The sequence below is a fragment of the Zea mays genome, chromosome 6, assembly GCF_902167145.1.
Source record: "Zea mays cultivar B73 chromosome 6, Zm-B73-REFERENCE-NAM-5.0, whole genome shotgun sequence".
NCBI lineage: Eukaryota > Viridiplantae > Streptophyta > Magnoliopsida > Poales > Poaceae > Zea > Zea mays.
In genome coordinates, this window is record NC_050101.1 from 120,787,784 (window position 1) to 120,795,162 (window position 7,379).

Genomic DNA, 7,379 nt, shown 5'->3' on the forward strand with positions numbered 1-7,379 from the left:
TGATGGGCCGTTTCTGGCCCAGGCGGCCCAGGTCCACGCAGAAGCGTGCTACGCCCGCGCCCGCGGTGGAGGCTTTGCAGAAACGCCTCTGGTGTTTTGACTAACCATCACTGAGTTCTATTACTGTTTCTTTAGGTCATTGACAAATCACACAGGGACCCCTCGAATTTATTCCTTTACACGACAAAGTCCTTGACGGCGCTTCACACGGGAAGCTCCACTCCGGCGAGCTAGACCGGCCGGAGGGGCCAAGACCGACGCCCAACGTTGACCGAAACCAAATTCACGCCCCAACTAATGTTTCCCATAAGTTAATTGCATGAATAACTAACCAATTGCCCATGGCCACGGTGACCGTGCGAATGATTTAAAGAACAATGCGTTCACGACGAACAGTGGCAGTCTAATTCGATTGGGTGGGTCGGTGAGTATCAAGGGCACATGAGGATGCTAGAACAAGACTAAAGACGACAGGATCGGACCTGAGGAGAGCTTCCCACAGTGAGCTTGGGTTCGCGGTGTTCTTCAACCGTTTTGGGGGAAATCCCAAATTCGAGTTCTCTGGTGGGGGGTTTGGGGTGCAGGTGGGTGCAGTAGCTGCTTGAGTACATGGCGGAGCTGAGGGCGCGGTCAATTTATAGAGCCCGCGAGCGGTGGCCGCGAATTTGGGCGACGACGCGCGGCGGTCGGAGGAATAAGAGTTCACTGGCGCGCGTGAATACGTGTTCAATGCTGTGGCAGTCACTCCGGCGATGGGCAGAGGACTACAGTGGTTCACGGTAATCCAGTGGAGGTGCCAGGGTACGTGGCGCCAAGCCGTGCGACGGCTCTCACCGGCGAGCTTATCAGCTCAGGCCGTAGTGCAAAAAGGGGGTACAGCGGCTAGCCGGGGTGACATCCAGCTCAACGGCGGTGAAGATCTTTTGACCCCGCAACGTTATCGACTTACCCCGAGTACGAGTTGGACCGGCGGCGGCACGAATCGTGGCGAGGAGATCGTCGGCGGCGAGGACAGCCGCGCTGGCGGTCTGATCCCAAGTTGTTACTGTACCATGGCGATTCCCCCATCAGTCGACCTGACAGAGCAACTTGAAGCCAGATTTTCTCTTAATTTCAAATGGCAACTCATCCAGTGACCTGCAGCAATATTGTGGAGCTACAAACCAGCTATAAGTTTGTTATAGCTGCCATGGGCAGATTCTCATTGTATCATGGTTGAATTGGCTCTTAAACTTGGGTCCAAGTCACTGTCTATCTGAAATTCAGACTGAATCAGCCTGACAGCCAAACTTTAGGCTTAATTATCTTCAATTTACTCTTAACAACTAAGCTTACATCCTTAAGCAAAGTTGTTCTCCTTTTATTTCTCTACAATTTTGATGTGGTGACCTAGGGCAAAAACCCTAGAATTTGAAAGATACAAAGCCCCAAAGTTGAGCCAAAACTCTGAAATCCAGACTTAGGCTATTTAGGACTTAAGAGGTAATTTTTGCAAATAAGCCCAAAACTTAGGGTTTGGCTTGCAAATTCACATATTTGTGAACCAAAGGACTTAATATGCCTTAACATTGTAGTTTTTACACTTTAGTCCAAATGTGCATAGTTTTTGCACATATGCCCCTAGGGTTTGGATTTAGGGTTTTCCAGGGTTCCAATTAGGGTTTTTGGTATCCTAGGGGTATAAAAGTGATTCAAGTTCATTATTGGGAATATTTTATGACTATTCCCCAAAGGTTTTTAGGTTTTCTCAATTTGGGTTATGTTTTACCCCTTTAATCCCTATTTAGGGTTAAGTTCCCTATCCAGGGTCCTATTTGCAAAATGCTATAACAATACAACTTGTTTGAAATTTTTTTACCTAGTGAATGCACTCTAGGTGTGTCAAACATATGCAATGCCAATGTTTATGATTCCATGCTCAAGTTTTAATTACAGTAACACCAGGGGTGTTACAAGAACCATGGTTAGTTCTTTGCTGGATCGATTCTTCATCTTTTTGGTAAACATGCAACTAAGATAAGAAATAAATGGAATAATGTATGAGACGGGTGAACAAGAATGAACCACGATTTAATAAAATAGTTAGTTGCCCCCGTGTTACTACATTTCTATATTCACAATATTTATAATATCTATCCTTTATAGAACATACACAAATATGAGCTCTTACAGTTTCAAGATCACTCAAGTCTCCCAAGTGTACACTGGAGAAGTTTGAGAAAAGTCCCGATGATGAAGGTGGTGAGAGCTCATAGATTATGCGGTGCAGTGACATTGGTGGGACAAACTCCATCAACGTAATCAAGCTTCCTGAAGCACAAGAAGAAAAGGAAAATTAGGTCAGTGTAGTTTTATTTTCCAATTTGTACAACAACAACCATCTTAAAAGCCTTTCTCAATAAAACTGTGGGTGGTACTGTGGGGGACAGATATCCCCCGGGTCCACTGGAAGGATAAAAGACCTCACGAAAGGCCCGAGGGCCCAATAAATCGTAAGGTCATCCCTTCGTGGGCCTGGGGAAGAATGACCAGTGAAGCAGATCGACACAAGGCCGGATCGGTGCGAGCCCAGACGGTCCAACAACGTCGAGCAAGTAACCACAACAGGGACCCGACTTTCCCGCGCTGAAGCCCCGTACAACGGAACCAAGCGAGGATGAGTCGGCAGAACTATATGAAGATAGACTCAATCAGTTCACTATTTCTTAGGTGCGCATTGTTATCATATCCGCATGTATTGCCTCACGGTCGAATATATAAGGCCTAGGGGGCACCCCTTCAGAACGATAGATCTCACTGCTCAGCCACCCACCTCAACTCTCTACGTTCCCCATACTAGAGAGTTCCCTTGTAACCCACCACATAAAGCATTCCTGCCAGGACGTAGGGTGTTATGCATCTCTAAGCGGCCCGAACATGTACATCATTGTTCATAGTTTCTCGTGCGCCCAGCACGAACCATCGAGCTACAGTCGGCAACATCGTCCTACTCCTAAAAACACCTTGAGGGGCAACCTCGGGTGTGCGGTCGGACCCAAAACACCGACAGGTACCGTCTTACAAATAATGGTGCCAAATGTAACCAGCAAGAACACATAAAGTAATGATATACGAAGGAAGTAGCAATATATAATATATATTTGGAAACAACTCGGGCCGTTTGGCAGCATAGGAACAATTCCAAGCCAAGAACTGTTTCAGGCCTGGATTTAGTGCATCCAGGTCTTTCGCTCTTTCTAGTCCAGAATTAATCCAATTGGAACACTTTTGCCTAGAACGCTTCTTCTCCTTGCTCGGCAGCCTAGGATTGGAAAAGGTTGTTTGAGAAAAATATGAGTTACAGGCTTACAACTTCATACATGTGATAGCCAAACCTAAATCAACCAAAAGCATGTATGAACAAATGCAAAGAACCATCTTGATAGCGAACTTACAAACACAAAGAATAATCAACCAAAGGCATGTCTTACTGCTGCTTTATAAGCTTTCTCAAATTACAGTCTTGCTACCAAAATAAGAACCATACACTGTATACAACAAGAAGCTCTAGTAAATGGCAGAGTAGTAGTAGTCAAAACTGTCCGATTGCGCTGATTCAAACACTACCCTGGATACCTGCAGAGTAAAACAGGTACTGCTCGTATAGTAGTAGCTGTCATTCTTCCTTAACCTCATAGTCAAGCCCCTCTCTGCAGATTATTCAGATAACACAATATTTATCACTCAATTGGTAACCATCAGTGTGTATAACACAATATTTACCAAAATAAGAACCAACGTCGCTGGTATGAGGCCGGGGTTGGACTTGAGCACGATCTGCTCGAGCGAGGACGACGACGTGAACAGCGCGGGTTGTGCCGAAGCAGTCGAAGATGGAGAGTGTCCGGAGGTGTGGCAGGCCGCAGCGAGGTGGGGTCAAGCCTGGCCCCGGGCCTGCATGGCGGGGTGGCGACGTCGGGGCCCAGGTGGAGGCGGGTGGCGCGGAGCACGCGCGCGTTGTCGGGCGCGAGCTCGCACTGCAGGCCCGGCCATGGTGTGTCGGTGTAGGGCTGTGGGTGGAGCTGCGGCCACGCCGGGTCGCCGAGGAGGTTCGCCATCACTCGGAAGATGGCCGCCAGCTCCGCCCCCGACAACTTCGGTGCCGGTGCGTCCCCTTGGGGGATTGCGGGTGACGGGGATCGCAGCTGGGAGGGTGAGGAGGGCGCGGTGGGGAGCGGAGCAGAGGCAGCTGGGAGGATGAGGAGGGCGTGATAGGGAGCGGAGCAGAAGGGGAGGATGTCGGAGGTGTGGTGGGAGGGGGCAGAACCGTGCACCGTAAGTAGTAGTAGAGATTGAGGGAACTCAGATAAATTAATTGTATTACAAAAGTTGAAGTCTATGTGTGGGAGATAGATATCTCCGGGTCCTTACGAGCATAGAAACATTGTCTTGTACAAGGCCAACCTCGGACGAGAGATGTTGTCCCGTCTCGCCCAAGGCCAACCTCGGACGAGAGACGTTGTTTCCGTCTCGCCTGAGGTCAACCTCGTACAAGAGACGTTGTTCTGCCTTGCTCGAGGCCAACCTCGTATGAGAAATGCAGTTATATCTCGCCCGAGGCCAGTTCTGGGCGGGAGACACGGTTTTGGCTTGCCTGGGGCCAACCTCGGATGCGGGACATTGTTCTGACTCGCCCGGGGACAACCTTGAACGGGAGACACTGTTTCGACTCGCTCGAGGCCAGCTCTGGGCAGGAGAAGCAGTCACGACTTGCCCGAGGCCAGCTCTGGGTGGGAGAAGCAGTCATGACTCGCCCGAGGCTAGCTTTGGGCGGGAGATGCAGTCGCTACTCGCCCAAGGCTAACCTAGGGTGGGAGCATAGAAACGCTCCATGGGCCGCTTGATGGGCCTCTCGATGACTTGCCCAACAAGGCATACCCTCGGGCCACAACCAGGCCAGATGAGCTCGACCTAGGGAGGCCAAGATCGAACGACTGAATCATGTGCATAAGGAGTGTTGCTACCTCGAGCAGGGATGTCGAGCGTACCCGAAGTGCTAGATACTCAGAGATAACTCGAATGAAGGGCAACTGAACTCCAGGTAAGCAGGAATGCATGCCACGTTAAAAGGAGGATTCAGATAGAGGTAGATAGACATCACTACTTGCAAAGGGATAACCCTCTGGTCATCTATATAAGGGCGAGGGGTACCCCTACGAACCCATCTCACCTCGTCACACCCCATCACCACCTCATAGCTCATTAGTACTCTCATAGAAACTATGCCACAACCAGATCAACAGGAGAACTCACACTCCACCGCCCATAGCTCATTTGTAACCCTTGTAAACCAATAATACTCAAATACTAATCCTCGATAGTAAGCAGTGTTTTACGCATTCCAGCGGCCCGAACCTGTATAAATTCTTGTGTGATCCGACGTGCATCCACACGTACCATCGAGTCGCGATCAACAGCGTCATCTTGTCCAAAAGCATCATGTGGGGAACCCCGTGGAGCGCAGTCGGGTCATAAACACCAACAACTGGTGCGCCAGGTAGGGGTGCGACGTTGATTCACGACGACTACATGGCTATCATCTTCAACACCCCGATAATCTTGAATGCAGGGGAGGTTTTCGCTTTAGATCACTCTCTTGCATGTGGATCCAGAGGAGAAAATCAATCTACTTTCCTGTTGTTGTCATCTGTCGAAGTGTTGCTTTGCACTGATCTGTTTCTCCGGTCGGATCAACACACTTGTTGTTGCCCTTGTTCCCGCACAGCGAGGAAGAAAAAAATCCAGAACTAATGGTTGTTGATACACACACAAGTGAAGATCTTCCACTACGTCCAAGTTACCTACAGCAGTTGCAACCGACTCAGTCACGCATCTATTTATGCCGATTAATTTTCATCTATCCAACGAGCTCAGTCTCAGATATTATTCATCTTTAAGCATTCTCTTTTGTAAACAATGCTACTCGGGTTTTTTCTGATTATTGTTTCTAGGAACACATTTTAATGCTAGCGCAAAGCCCACATCTACAATGTGCTGAGGTGATCTGCCAGCACCATCGATGATCCAAAATTTCCACCAGAAATATAGCAAGTTCTCTACTGGCGAAGGGCTATACTCCATCAATCAACCGCATCATGATCCGAGTTAATTACTCGACGCTTTCCAAGACTGAACCCTCGATGTCTTTGAATCTAAAGTACTCAGCACTTCCAAGTCTTAAATATTTGATATTTCCTTAGGCTAAAGCGCTCCAAGTCATTGGATCACTCGGATTATACTGGGATCACCCGGTTTATTTTTGGATCACCCAGGACTCCAAATCACTTAGTTTATTGCTGGATCATCGGAATTACTCGGATCAACTCTGAATTACTCACATTGTTTCGGATCATTCATATTAATTTCATGATCATTGTTACTGGATTATCCATATTATTTTAGGATAACTCAACTACTCACATTATTTCGGCATCATTACTTCTGGATCAGTCATGTTACTTCAGAGCACTCAAATTATTTCTGGATCACTCAAGGTTTCGTATTACTCAAATTATTTCTAGTCACTCAAACTGTGCATTACGCACCTCAGTAAGCTAAAACATTTTCTACTTCGTGTGCTTTCTCGAATTATTTCCTAGCACATTACGTGCCTCGACAAGCTCTTCTATTGCATCTCGTGTTTCGCCAAGTCAAATATTTTCTATTGTATCTCGTGTTTTGCCGAGCGAAATCTTCTCAGTTGCATCTCGTGCTTTGACAAGATTAAGTGTTTTCTGGCATGATCTGTGCATGTCAAAATGGATGTCATGAACTCTATATGACCACCGTTAAAGCGAGACAGTCGGTCTGTCCCACTGGCGCTACATGCTCTCGCTAAGTTAGAAAAGGGTGACGTCTACACCCTCCTCACAGAGCAATAGGTTTGGGTCTCGGTGCTCGACCCAGGTTCGATGTTACATGCTCTTGCTAAGTAAGAAAAGGGTGACATCTACACCCTCTTCACGAAGCAATCGGCTTGGGTCTCGGTGCCCGACCCTGGTTCGATGTTACATGCCCTCGCTAAGTCAAAAAAGGGTGACCTCTACACCCTCCTCATAGAGCAATCTGCTTCGGTCTCGGTGCCCAACTCAAGTTTGGTGTTACCGACTCAGGTTCGGTGTTACATGCTCACGCTAAATAAAAAAGGGAACCTCAAAACCCTTCCTACGGAGCAGTTGGTTTAGCCCACTGACATTCTATGCCTTCGCTATACTCGGAATTCAAACAGAGAGCTCACTTTACGCTGCACCATTGACTGGGGGGCTGGGCTGTTGTCTGCCCTGTCGGCCCGTCATATCACCGACCTTTGTCTGCTCAGAAGGCTGAGCTGTTGCCCACCG

At 48.1% G+C, this 7,379-nt stretch overlaps 1 pseudogene; it reads left to right on the plus strand.

Annotated features, from left to right (window-relative positions):
- Window positions 1-752: 752 nt before the first annotated feature.
- Window positions 753-4,172, plus strand: LOC103631338 (uncharacterized; annotated as a pseudogene).
- Window positions 4,173-7,379: the final 3,207 nt, after the last annotated feature.